Source organism: Lissotriton helveticus, chromosome 11 (genome assembly GCF_964261635.1).
Source record: "Lissotriton helveticus chromosome 11, aLisHel1.1, whole genome shotgun sequence".
NCBI classification, from domain to species: Eukaryota; Metazoa; Chordata; class Amphibia; order Caudata; family Salamandridae; genus Lissotriton; species Lissotriton helveticus.
This window is the reverse complement of record NC_136072.1, coordinates 909,717,191-909,730,579: the sequence shown is the minus strand read 5'-3', so window position 1 is coordinate 909,730,579 and position 13,389 is coordinate 909,717,191. Positions and strand designations below refer to the sequence as shown.

Genomic DNA, 13,389 nt, shown 5'->3' with positions numbered 1-13,389 from the left:
AGTCTTCTGATTATCTACCAGAAAGGGACTGAATTGGTTCCCTTTTGAGGCACGATCACAGCAAAAAATTGCCTGTATGACACAAAGCTGTGCACTTCAACACACCAAGGTATCTAGTAGATAAACTGGAACTATCAGGCGGTGGCAGAATGTCGAGAAGCACCAGCACCTGGCTATTGAAACTGCAAACATTTTGGAAAAAGAAAAACGTACAACCGTACTGTCTCCGTACTAGCACCCAGAATCTGGAATGCCCTACCACCGGAAATCAGAATGAACTCTTCTAGCACCTCCTTCAAAAATGAAGTCAAACTTCTTTTAATGAACAAATTCCTACCCGGCCCCAACACTTAACTCGCTCTCCAAACAGAACTTACACCTGATTTTAAAGACCAATAGCTATTACACTCTTGAGTACCCCTGGATCCAATACGAATGTTTGATATCAAGTATGCTCGCCCTACCATCTACTCTAATTTTTTTACATATTGTATTAGGCTTTCTATGTGATGTAACCTTTTTAAAGCGCTCTGATACCCTTCCAGGGTCTAGTCCGCGCTATATAAAACTTTTTTAAATAAATAAATAAATAAATAATTACCCCACCACATTAGCACCATCTTTCCTATTCCACTTCCAGTATGTGTCCCAAGGATCCCATCACGCTACTTGCAAAATCTAACTTCCTTGAGTGGTTCAGTATTAAAAGTGAGAAAACGAGTGTCAGTAACTCTGATGAAACAAATTTCAGGGGGTGGTGATGGCAAGTGGTCTCTGTCAACTGTGTTCATCCACCTTTGAGATAAGGCTTAACTTCTGAGCCAACTGCACAACCAACAAAAACGCCAGTTTGTGAAGCCATTTCTAGGTTGCATGTTCAAGTGTGAAATGCAGTTGTAGAGTGGCAAAACATTTTATTTGGGTATTTGTGAACTCCGGGCCTTTGGTAATCATTAATGTATTGGATAATGTTTGTTTTGACCACTTACATGAGTTACAGGTCTAGTTCACACACTTATTGGGAGTAGGGACTCCTAATCAACAGCCCACTCACCCAAGTCTCCACCACTCGGTTGCTGTTGCTAATGGGTGTTGCACGGTTCTTCACCTATATTTGGCTTCTGATAGGAAAGAACAATACCAACTTGTTAGTCTAGTAGCTACACAGTGCCCTCATTAGGATTTTGGGGGTCTCCAGCAAGACATATTTTGGAGCACTCACAACAGAAGCACAAAGAGTTGTGAGGTTTCTGCACCGGTCTCATCAATCCACCTGAAATAACAATCGGACAAAGCCAAAAGGGAAAGCCTCAGCTAAAGGCATCTAAAGGCATCCTCACCTCCCACAATAGTCAGCAGCCCCACTCCTTACCCCAACTATCCACTATATGGATATGTTCGGGGAAATTAATTAGCGGCTCCTTACTAAACAAAAGGCCTCAGCATATCTAAAGGAGCCTTAGCTACACTCCACTCACATTAGTGGCTAGGTCTCCTCCCTCAACCTGCAGGAATGAAAGCACTACAATTCCACTCTCTGGGAACAGAGTCCTCACCCTTCATCTTGTGCAAGGCCAGGCCAGGAAGAGGATCCAAAATAGATCCAACTGGTTTCCATTACAGTGGCTCAGCCTCATTCACATCATCCATGTACCACACTGGCTATACACACCAACACTCTTAACATATACTCAGGAGGTCAGCACAAAGGGAAGGGCAAGCATTCAGAAGCAAAACTTTACAGGAGTAGGGTCAGAGGGCATCCACTCCAGAGTTCAGGATAAAAAAGGTCTGGTCACACTATTGACCTTTAAAAACATGGCATGCTGCCGCCACCCCGCTATGTACTAAACTTAGTGACAGGGACAGCTGTCCTCTCCACAAAGAAGGACATGATTGGGCTTCATACACCCCTCCAGGTCACAGGACAAGTCCAGGATCTTTCGAAGCCAGTGACAGGCGAAGCCCTCAGCACACACGCTAGATTAAAGTTAGGGCCATAATAAAAAAAGATTAAAAATCAGGAAACCAGCTACATGCAGTTGGGCACTCAGGGCAGGCAACACACCTGTTTACCATGCAAGGAATATTCCTGTCCCAACATAATTTAAATAAAGTTTCATTTAAAATGTGAATGAATTTCATTTATTTAAATGTTTCTTATGTGGTAGTGTTATTGTATGCCTTCACTGATTTCTAGGAGTGTGTGTTGCGGTATCAGTGGTTGGCTCTGTGTGGTACTTGACTTACTCAAAGACTGGGCTGTAGTATATTTGAGCCTGTTTTGTCAGTAGTAATACTGTAGTTGATTTAAATGTGTATTTTGTGATTCGAATTTCTAACTCTTATGAGGGTGTGTGTTTCGTGTTAGCAGGTCTATCACTAAATTTCTCCCTCAATTGTCCTTAACCCTACCACTATGTAGTAATTACTCCACATTTTCCAACTCCTCTTCATGTTTCTCTGCCATTTACCACTTAATTCTACACCAACGTGTGTGGATATCTCTATGCAGAAATGATTGAAGAGGCAGAGATATTCAGCCAGAGATGTGCGCCTACTACTTTATGTACCCCCAAAAAGGTATTATGATTATATCCCTTAACTCTTTACAATGAATGTTTTTGTGGGAACCACTGGAGGTGTTTCTTCTTCACTGGCTCATTGAATCTTGATTCACCGGTTTTAAATATTGAGCATCTTGTCCTACTGGAGACAAGATGGAAGAACCAGGCTCATGCTCCTAACTAGCAGCCAAGTGGAATTTAATCAGAATGTCTTTCAGCAGAACCTAAATATCACAAACAAAAGTAAAAACAATGCCACTGAACATCTATTGTGGCACTTGCCGAGATACAGTAGTGTGTGGGTTTTTAGGTCTCGTCCTTTACCATTCCGAAGGAATGGGAAATGGCGAGAATTCAAGTGCTCGAACTGATTGTCAAACCACCGCATTTTTTCGTGGCGTTTTCTTCGAGTGCACGTGGCCACAGGCACGCGCTTTTGGCCCATACACTTTCATGGCCATCTGTTCCTCAATGTCCCTCCCACCCTTTGTTTGATCTTGCCGCGAGTTCAGGCTAATGGCCCTCCCCCAGCACAGAGCGCGCATCGCGGCCGCACAGCACATCAAAGGGCTTCTCCCAGCGTGTGCTGTGCGGCTTCTCCTCCCCTAATTATGTGGCCGGCCGTACTTGTGTTTCCCGGCCGCTTCCCGGCCGCTCTTGTATTTAATTAGCAGCAGCAGCATTTCTCCTGCGCCAGGCCACATCAAAGGCTCTGTGCCACTTTCACCCACACAGCAACACTTACAGACACGCAACGCCACTCACACCCACGCAAGCCCACTATCATCCACGCAACACCACACTCACCCACGCAACGCCACTCACACACGCAACGCAACTCATCCACGCAACCCCACTCACCCACGCAACGCCACTCACACACGCAACGCCACTCACACACGCAACGCCACTCACACACGCAACTCACACACGCAACGCCAGGCTACACATCATAAATAACAATCATTTGCAATGCTATAGGTCTCCCATTTACTTAAATTGAACATAATGGCATTGTAAATGACAATAACTTTCAAAAAATTTTACTTTTACAATAAATTGAAAAGGCATTGTCATTTACTATGCCAACAGCTTAAAGTTGCCTAAATGCAAGACTTATTGCATTGCAAATAGCCAATAGGGCTCACTTTTGGAACCATCTAAGTGTTTATGCATGCAACATTTTATGTTGTTGCAACAAGGAAATTATGCTGCATAACTACTTATAAGGGCCCAAAAGCGAGACCTATTGGCAATGCCAATGCTTGTTTTTGCAGCTCCTAAACATGCGTTGAGCTTGTTAAGTACAATTTTCTTGACCTCCTACTTGTAACAACTCAGACTGACTAATCACTGCACTAGCTCTTTCTTTGTCATATACACTATAATAATGTAGCCAGTAAATTGATCAGAATAAGAACATCAGGAACAGACTCATATTTAACAGCTCAGATGCTCGCACAGGAGTGCAATGGGTTTGAGTTCCTGCTGTGCAGACCACTCAATTTCTCAAACAAGCAAAGATGAGAGCCACAGATGAAAATCTGCTACAATAACATAACTCTGCATAATACAACATAGCATAGCACAACAAGACACAGCACAGATAATCACAATGCAGCATCACACAATACACAGTGTAATACACAGACCCTCCAGGATTTCGCGGTTTGCCGCGAAATTGGCACTTTTGTAAAAATGCCGCGATTTTTACAAAAGTGCCCGCGAAATCGGCACTTTTGTAAAAATTGCGGCATTTTTACAAAAGTGCCCGTGAAATCGGAAGGTGATGTGTGCCTGCCGGGTTCCTCGGCAGCACTCTGATCGCTGCATAAATGTAGGGCATACCGGGTAGGCAAATACCCCTGTGTCAAGATACAACAAAACTGCCCAATTTCTGTCTTCTCCTCTAGCAAAACCTTCCCAGATCCCTAGAACTCGCTGCAGCTTGGAAGCAGGCAGGTGCTCTGCAGCCCTAGTCCCTTGATACTGAACAATGTCACAGTGTGAGGAGAGGGCGGGCGGAATATACCTCGTTAGAACCCCCGCTCTCAACCTGCCCCCCCCCCCAAAAAAAAGCTTGTTGAGGCTGGTGCCGACGTCCTGGGGTGTATTCACACCCCTTAATGGACGTCGGCAGTTAGAAACGGGGGCAACACAGCTGGAAACCACTAGTTAGAGTGGTTTTCAACTCGTTTTCCTCACCGTGTGAGTTGGCAGGTATGTGAATGCACATTCTGCCTGGGAAGTCTCCAGTAAAGCCGAGCATCGTTCCTGCAGGACAAGCCGAAACTCGAGTCGTTCATGTTCACAGAGTCTCTCCATCACACACAGGCACAAACTTACCACCCACCCAAAGACCCGAATTAAGCTAAATGTGGGACAGACAGCATGATCTGAATTGTGACAGTCTGCCTGCAGCTAGAACTGCGGGCAACCTCTAAGCTCCTTCCATCACCGAGCAGAGTCTCAAGGCAACTGGGCGCCTTCGGGGTGAAAGTGATGAAATGCCCTGATGTCAGTCCTGCACATTGGCACAAAATGAATCACACAATACACCCACCAAGTCACAGAAAAACACGGCAACGACTCTTCACAGACACACTGGCCACAAAGAAAAGTATAGCAACTCCACATCTACAAACATCTACCCCTGGACAAACTGAACACCGCCTGACCACCTCTTGAAATACCCATTAACAATATACACAAACTGACCCCCAGGCAGAAACTCACAGGCCAAATTACAAACACACAGACAAAACACAAACACATTCTTATTACTACGAACAACACACACTACCCCTTACATTCCCTCTCACCTCCACACACAGAAACACAAAGTGCTCTTACACTAGCACACAATGAAATACAGACTGCCAGACTCCCTCTCTTATACATACAAAGAAACACACAATGATCATAAACATACATAAATCATAATGCAGTAACAGGTACTGACCACCCACAGTGACCACAGTTTCCATTGATTTAAGGCTGAGAACGAATGATTATGAGTAAAATAAAATGACGCAAAAATGCAGCTACATTTCCATATTTGTGCCGCTAAATTTCCATATTTGTGCCGCTAAATTTGCTAATCCATGCCGCTATATCCTGGGGGGGTCTGAATACAGCATGATAGAACACCACCTGAGTGTAGCATAATATAACAACATTGGGGCCGATTCACAGAACTAATCTGAGATAAAATCCTAAACTTACTACTTTTAGTATTCACAGAAGGCATTTAGTAGTAGTAGTAAAGTTAGGACTCCTAACTTTACTACTACTAAATGCCTTTTGTGAATACCGAAAGTTGTAAAGCTAGGATTTTGTCTCTGATTAGTTCTGTGAATCGGCCCCAAGGAGTGTAGCAAAGCAAAACACAGTAGAACACTTAATAGCATAACAGAGTAGAACTGCACGACAGAACATATAAAAGAATAACATGACAGACAACAGAGCCAAGCATATTATTACATGGCATGAAAAATAGCAAGATTATGTGCCATACCTGCTGATGAGGTTGCAAAATCGACTCTTTTGGTCACCTATATTTAGATCAAAAGCAAGTGACAAGCGAGGTATTTCAAAACAGGCAATGTAAATCAGAATGGCGTCGGACCACTGTGCACATTAAATTAAAGTAAAATCTATATTCTATACCTTGGTACAAATGTTAAATTCACAATCACCTGTGCCCTGAATGCCCAACTGTACTGATGTCTGGATCCCAATGCTGATTTTTGTTATCTTAGGCAAACACAGATCATGCATGTGCGCCATGACATTGGCCTGTCTCACAGATTGCGGTCTTGTTGGACCAGAAGGGGTGCCCAAAGCTCTAGTCCCATAGAGGTGGAAGGCTACTGCCTTCACCGAGAGTTAAGCAGCACAATTGCAGTATATGTTTAGTGATCCATAGGAGTGAACAGGTTCTTTTTAACTTGTGTCACTGGAATGAGGCCTACAGGCTCACTTGTGTTTAAAGTTACACTGCTGTGTGCTTAACTCACCCATGGCCTACACTGGTTTGTTGTGAAGTGCTGAGTAGGAATCGTGCAACTGCACTGGGTATCTGTGTGCCTGGGAAGGGTACAATACAGGTATAATGCAGTACTGAACAGTGTGTACATGGTGAGTGCATGTGCTGGGTGTATGTGTGCCCATGAATGTTACACTACATGAAGAGTGCTGGGTGTATTTATGCCTGTGAGTGGTACAGCACACAAAGGATTCAGTGCGGTGCAGCATGTGCATGTCAAATGTAGGTGTTGGATGCATGTGTGCCTATGAGTGGTACAGTTCATGGAGGATACAGTACTGTGCGGTGCATGTGTACTGGCACTGGGTGTATGTGTGCCTGTGGATGGTACCAGGGTTCCATTGAGGGCCTGGATTCCACTATGGGAGACCCAAACCCTCATGGTAAAACATGAAGAAGAGGTAGATAAATTTCCTGAAACATGCGGAGTATATTGCTGCATTCCTGTAAAGTGGATGGAACACACACTGGAGGGGGGGGATCCAGACTTCCCCGTTTCACTTTAAAGGCTGCACTTTGATTCAATGAGAGGTCACAAAAAAGATGCCCTGGCACATCTCAAGAAGGAGATGCTGCTGATAAGAGAATCATAAAGAGTAGGGCTAGGTGTCATGGGCTAATATTTTGACGCACACATCACTGTGGCTGACATCCAGGTGTGCACTCTAGTCCCTCCCGTGGTCTGGGTTGTGGGACTATCAGCTTTGGAGACACTTCCTCTTGAAAAGCAGGCTGTCACAGCAGAAGAGAGAGCAGGGGAGTGGACACTTCATAAGAAGCAGAACTACAACATAAAACTTCAAAGCCTCAGACCATAAATCACATTTGCTGTCAGGAAATGGACTACCAGAAGATGAGTTTAAAATCTCCAAATGTGTCATATGCCAAGCAGCCGGCCGAATATGTGAGGAGGAGGAAGCTCTAGAAGACTTCTGCCTGTGACCAGGACAGGGGGGCGCGGCCTGATAGGCTCCCTGCAAGATCAGGGGACATTACCCAGGGAATATAAGACTACTTGCCCTGCAGCACAAATGACTGCCTGCTTGCCAAGACCAATGTGAGCACCTGTGCACCATCAACTAGGCGAGGGACTCAAGATAGGAACGTCACAGAGTCATGCAGGTAAGGGGCCCAAGAGAAGATTGCTGCAAGCAATCCCCACCCCCCAGTTCAGGGAGGAACCGAACACTAACCTCTTAGAGGAACAGAAGAGAGGCTCCGGTCGCTTCGAGAGGGCACACAGGAGTGAGAAACTGTGCACCCGTTGAGTGTAGCCACCTGCGCCGTGTGAAACCAACTTACCTGAACTCAGCTGCAGCTGCTGTGAGCGCATATGTACGGGGGGCAACCAGGAACTCCAAATGCTTCATGCCTGCCGGTGCTAGTAAGACTGGTTTTGGACCTCCAGACCCGAGGGGAACGTGTTGCTAAGTTACAGAGGTAGCACTGGAACACTATGGACTTTAAATTGGAGTTAAAGTGGACTCTTGAAACTCAGACTGCTAGTGCGACATACCCTGGGTGTTACCAATAGTGAATGGGGAATAACCACTATCGCTAACACAAACGTAGAGTGGGACAGGGAATCGCCAAAGAAACATTAGAGCCTCGTCCTTAAGGGGGGGCTGTGTAATTGTTTGTCAATGTCATAGTTTTCCTTGGTGTGTAATGCAATAGATATAAAATATTTCTCTTTTTTCAAAGTGAATATTTGGCTGGACAGCGATTTATGGCTGCTGCTGCGCCCATTTTGAGTTGTGAGCCCGTGTTCACCATTCTGTATCCACACCTCACCCAAAAGAGACGTGGACTGCTGGGACCCTGAGAGTCAAGTGCTGAAGGGGTACTTCACCCACTTACTCAGGATTCATAGTAATTTGTGGCCCCGGAACATCAAGAGTAAAAGACCTTAACCCCCATAGTTGGGCACGTTAATCCCTGCTTGCCCCATGGCCCTCTGGAAGGGGTGCCACAGCACCACACTTAATCACTAAGTTGCAACAGATAGCATTTGTTTTTCCAGTGCAGTCTATAGATCTTTAAATATACTCAAACTTTATAAAGGAAACTAGTTAGTTTACAGCTAATGTGTTATTAAATCTTTGGCATGGCATGCATACTCATTTTCCCTTGTAACTTGAAGGCTCTTGTAAATGTATCTCCCTGCAAAAAGACAGATATAATTCAGGACCACATTATAAAAAAAGCATTCGCAGAGCCAACTGGTCTGGCCTCGAGTGCCAGCCTTTTGGATTTTATCAATGGCCTTTTTGTTTTGTTTTTTGTAAAACTGTATTGCTGGAGGAGCTACTGGGCCCTAGCCAAAACAAACAAAGAAATAGCGAAAAGCAACAATGTTATTTTTTCGTCTAAAAAGAACACACATCGGCATAGCAGTCTCTGCCACAGAAGGAACTACTAGTGGGATGTGAACATACTGATTGTGAAAAAGCAGAATGCCATCACTCACAGTGAACTTAGCCAATAGCTAACTTGGGCTAGTCCATTGCCCCATGATGTAGTCTGTTTTTTTTTTGGGGGGGGGGGGGGGAATAGGGTGCAATGTGTAAATTGAATGTATTCCTTTACACTAGGGAGGTGCAAAACTTTCTGTCCAGACCCACCAGATGTTTTAAAGGCAAACACTTCATTGCTGATTGACCTGCTGAAGTCCTCCAGGTCACTTGAACTGCCAGTGGCTTGGGACCCAAGGAGGACAGTAGGAATGTATTCACCACAGATGTTGGAGTGGGGGGGACACAGGGCAACCCTCCCCCTAGATTTGAACTGGAACACCCATCCCAGTTTTTTGAAGTGGAAACTGGAGATTAGACAACAGACAGAACATATAGTACTCTAAAGTCATGCTGCACATGCCTAAATCTCCTTGAAATCTGATGTGCAAACTCAGTGGGGGGGGGGGGGTCTATGACCTCTTTGCTTTGTTAATCATATAACCACAGTCTTTGAAATGTTGAGCCTCTCCTAAAAGCGTTCTGTTTGCCAAGCCAGCTCTTCAAGGAGACACTTGGAGGCGCAGCCACGTATCCTCTGTCTCCATGTTTAATCTTCAGTGTCTGAAGAAACATTCCAAACAGGAAAACACTGCTTTCAATGATATGACTCAGCATTTTATCCGAGAGTCTGCTTTTTAAAGTTAATTGTTCTGGTCCGAAGCTTCTACAAATACATATATTTCAGCATGACGTATAAACTGTTCTTTTAGGTATGACGGTCCAAATTAGGGTTTTCTCTTTATCTTTAGTCAAGTGTTTGCATATCTGCTTTGTGTCCGCAGGCCAAGAGGGGATACTTCTAAGAATACTTTTTGCATGGTATCTGTATTTTTTTTTAAGCTGACATTTTATTGGTTTTTTTTTATACCAATTCTAATTGAGTAACAACAATTGAATAACTGAACTCAACGGTCTGACCTTTGATGTAACACAGAAGAGAGAAGGCCGTAACCCTGCATGGTCTGAACTGTGTTAATTGTTACCTTGGACTCAAATCCCGGCTTCCACACTTGACCAAATTGTCTGATCCTCAGTCCATTGATTTCCATCACTTTCCATCGTTTTTATTAACCATACAGTTTGAGAGCACATTTAAGTAACTCAGTGCACTACAAAAACCTTGCTTATACATGGTTAATATAAAATAATCTTGGTTCACATTTAATAACAATATATGCTGTGTAACTAGAGACAGGGCTGGCGTTAGGGCAGCATGACGGGTGAGGCCGCACTGGACACTGCCCTAAAGGAGGGGTTGTGTATATCAATAACTTACATTGTTCAACATTCAGGCAGCAATAAAAATATCAAGATAACTCTTGTGATTAATGTTCCTGCGAGAGATCTCAGTTTTATCTAGTGGCAGTTTTGACTCACCATAAAGTAGCCCAGGGGGTTAATATGCCTGTTGCAAAGAACAGGTCTGTATTTTCTGTGGAGAGCTGAGTGGATTAGTCAAGCCTGCCGTCACCAGTGCTTTAAAACAAATGAAGTGTATGCGAGAAAGGGGCTAAAAACAGATGGAGGGCACTTTAGGCAGGTGGTTGTGAGGGAATCAGATGAGGTCATGGGGGAATTGGTTGGAGGGGGGCAAAAAAAAAAAAAAAGACTGTCGCACCATACGCCACCAGCGATAAGGTCAACCCTGAATAGAGAACATGTTAAGATGACAAGTTTTGGATAATTTATGGCAAAATTGTAAGGACATGGCGGTATTCGCTAATGTTTCCTGCTCAAAAAATATTACTTTCAATAAACGTCACAGTTAAGTGAAATAATCGTTTACAAGTCATTGAAACACTTTAAAATTGATGAAAAGTCCTTGTTTTTCCATTTTACAGTCTATCGTAGTCATGACATTTATAGCCCGGGTTGCATCTTTTATGGCTCGGATCGTGCTCTGGCTCTTAGAGCCAGGCAGACCCAGGTTCAGCTCTCTTCACGGCTGTCAGTGTCCCCCAAGAAATGTAGTCCCTTCTATGCCCTTGGATGCTGCACCTGCCGCACCCCAACTTCCAACGCCAAGTCTGATGTGAGGAACACACCCCGAAGACAAGGTCACCTCACTCTTCTGACCTCACTCCAAAAAGTGAAAGCTAGTGCTTTGAAGCAGATTAAAAAAATCACAGCTCACCTTTCCTGGAACCTTTCACTCTTGCAACAAACCAACATTTTCATTAGACTACAAAAGCCGCTTGCATTTTACACACCATGATTCGGCAGCCTTCACTTCTGGGGAGTCACCATCTCGTCTCCCTCCTGGGAGAGTGAACTGGGCGAGACTTGGGAGAACAACACTCCGGCATAACGACCGACGGCTGCATTTCACTGGGGTGATTTTCTGACAGTCTAGTGATAGCTTTCATTAAATAATGGTGCATGCTGAGACTTATAGTCTAACTTGCCTGGTATACGCACATGCCTACAATTCCCAGCATGCTAACTGTCAAGCAATGAATCCTCTCAATAGCTTTGAGCCAGTCCCAAAGAAAGAGGATAGAGAACCCCCACCCCACCCCCTCATGCTCAGGCATTGGTCCGGTCAGGTGTGCTCACCTTCTCTGTTCGGAGGGAGAGGGTTTCGCCAGCTTCAAGTGATCCCACGACCCAGGGGTGCTCTGTGCCAGCCGCAGGTGTTCCTTCACGGGATCTTTTAGGAGGAGGGCTTTTTGTCAGTGTGGAGTGTCCCCACCTCCTAGAAGCATTGTGTCAGCCTCAGGTGTCGCGGAGTCCCGTGCTCAGCACATGACAGCCTGCCCCTTACTCAGAGTACACCCGAGTACAGCTGAAGCAGCACAAACAAACACTCTTGTTTCCTGCTTAAAGGGCCAGCCCCACATTCCGGCACCGACAACTTCCTGCACCGCGCGCCCGCTGACACTGTCAGGCAGCCTGCGATTTACTTATTTTAAGATTTTGTTTCACGTGACGTGACCCAGAGTTGATGTTCAACCATTTCAAAGTCGCGTTTATAAAGTGTGTGAGGGAATGCAAACTGTTTGCTCATCATTATATGACGCATACATTTCCAAGAAAAACAACGAGCACTGCCACGTGGCCTGAAATATACTTTATGGGTGAATGCTCTTCTGGAATCGAGTTACATGTTTGTACACTGATATCTTATTATCATTTCTATAGCGCCTCCAAACATTAGTACAGCACTGTATAACTAATCTGTCTTTCATTCTTCAGAGGTCGACGGTGACGCAAGAAGGGGTTTTGGTTTTGTTAAACATTCTGCAAGGGAAACAGCCAGGGCTGTGAGTGGGCCGGGTCCTGCCGGTGCTCAGCACCGATAGTTCTTAAAAGCAGGTGCCGAGACGGGCCCCTATCGAACTCTCCATTGTTGCCCTCAACATCGGGGTGAAAAAAATCTAAACTCTCCAGCGGTAGCACTGATCAAAGCCTCTGATGTAACTTCAAATATGCTCGTTTTGGGTCTTACACAGCCTCATCATTTCAAAACGGAAGCATTTTCAATATTATATATAACAAAGCCGTAGTTGTTGCTCATTTATCTTATGCAACTAACAACCATTGACAAAACCACTAGTCCTGGCTTGCTGTAGGTATATTGTTACATTACATGATATACCTATATAGTATACATCTATCTTTTTAAGTGGGTAGTGTTAAGAGTAACTTTTGGGGTTCAGGATGGGTAGAGGTAAAGGTTATTTTAGTGTTTAGGGATGGGTTTAGGTAAAAAGTGGAAAGGATGATTTTAGGGTTTAGGGATGGGTAGAGGTTAATGGAGGTAAGTACCATTTTAAGGTTACACAGGGCATTATGTGGGCGGGGTCTAGACGGTGCTGAGCACTAATACTTTTATAAATAGGGCATCGAAACCTGCCCCTTTTGGGCTCTCTTTTCAAGCGTTGGCCTTTTTGTGCCACACCCTTGCAATACAGACTGGAGAGGGCAAGCTTAACAAAGATAGCACGCGCATTGGTACATGAGTCACTCGTAATACTTACGCCATGAACCTGGAACCTGAAAAGTAATAGTAAGAGGAGGGGTGTTGTTTTAAAGGTACCTGGCCCGCTATGCCTTCTTTCTCTGCTGGAATCCTGCAGCATGGCTGCAGTCACCTTGAAGCTTCTTGCAGCTCCTCTGCTTGATTTTGTGTTGACTCGAACTTTCCTGCTACATGCATGTCCTTTGCTTTGCTGCTGGATGTAATGCTATTTGAAACCCAAAGGGAATCATCCCCTGGACAGACACCACATTAGAATAATGCAAGTCACAGGTGACA

The 13,389-nt window shown here is 44.6% G+C and overlaps 1 protein-coding gene across 3 annotated transcripts in view; it reads right to left on the bottom strand.

Moving 5' to 3' along the window:
• SLC8B1 (solute carrier family 8 member B1) overlaps positions 1 to 11,982 on the bottom strand; it is a 206,171-nt gene extending 194,189 nt beyond the window's left edge. For 2 of the 3 annotated variants that reach the window (XM_078667148.1, XM_078667147.1), the window contains exon 1: positions 11,688 to 11,982. The gene's annotated coding sequence lies outside the window, so the exon portion shown is untranslated. The remainder of the gene's footprint in view (positions 1 to 11,687) is intronic. The other variant, XM_078667149.1, reaches the window with a different exon arrangement.
• Positions 11,983 to 13,389: the final 1,407 nt, after the last annotated feature.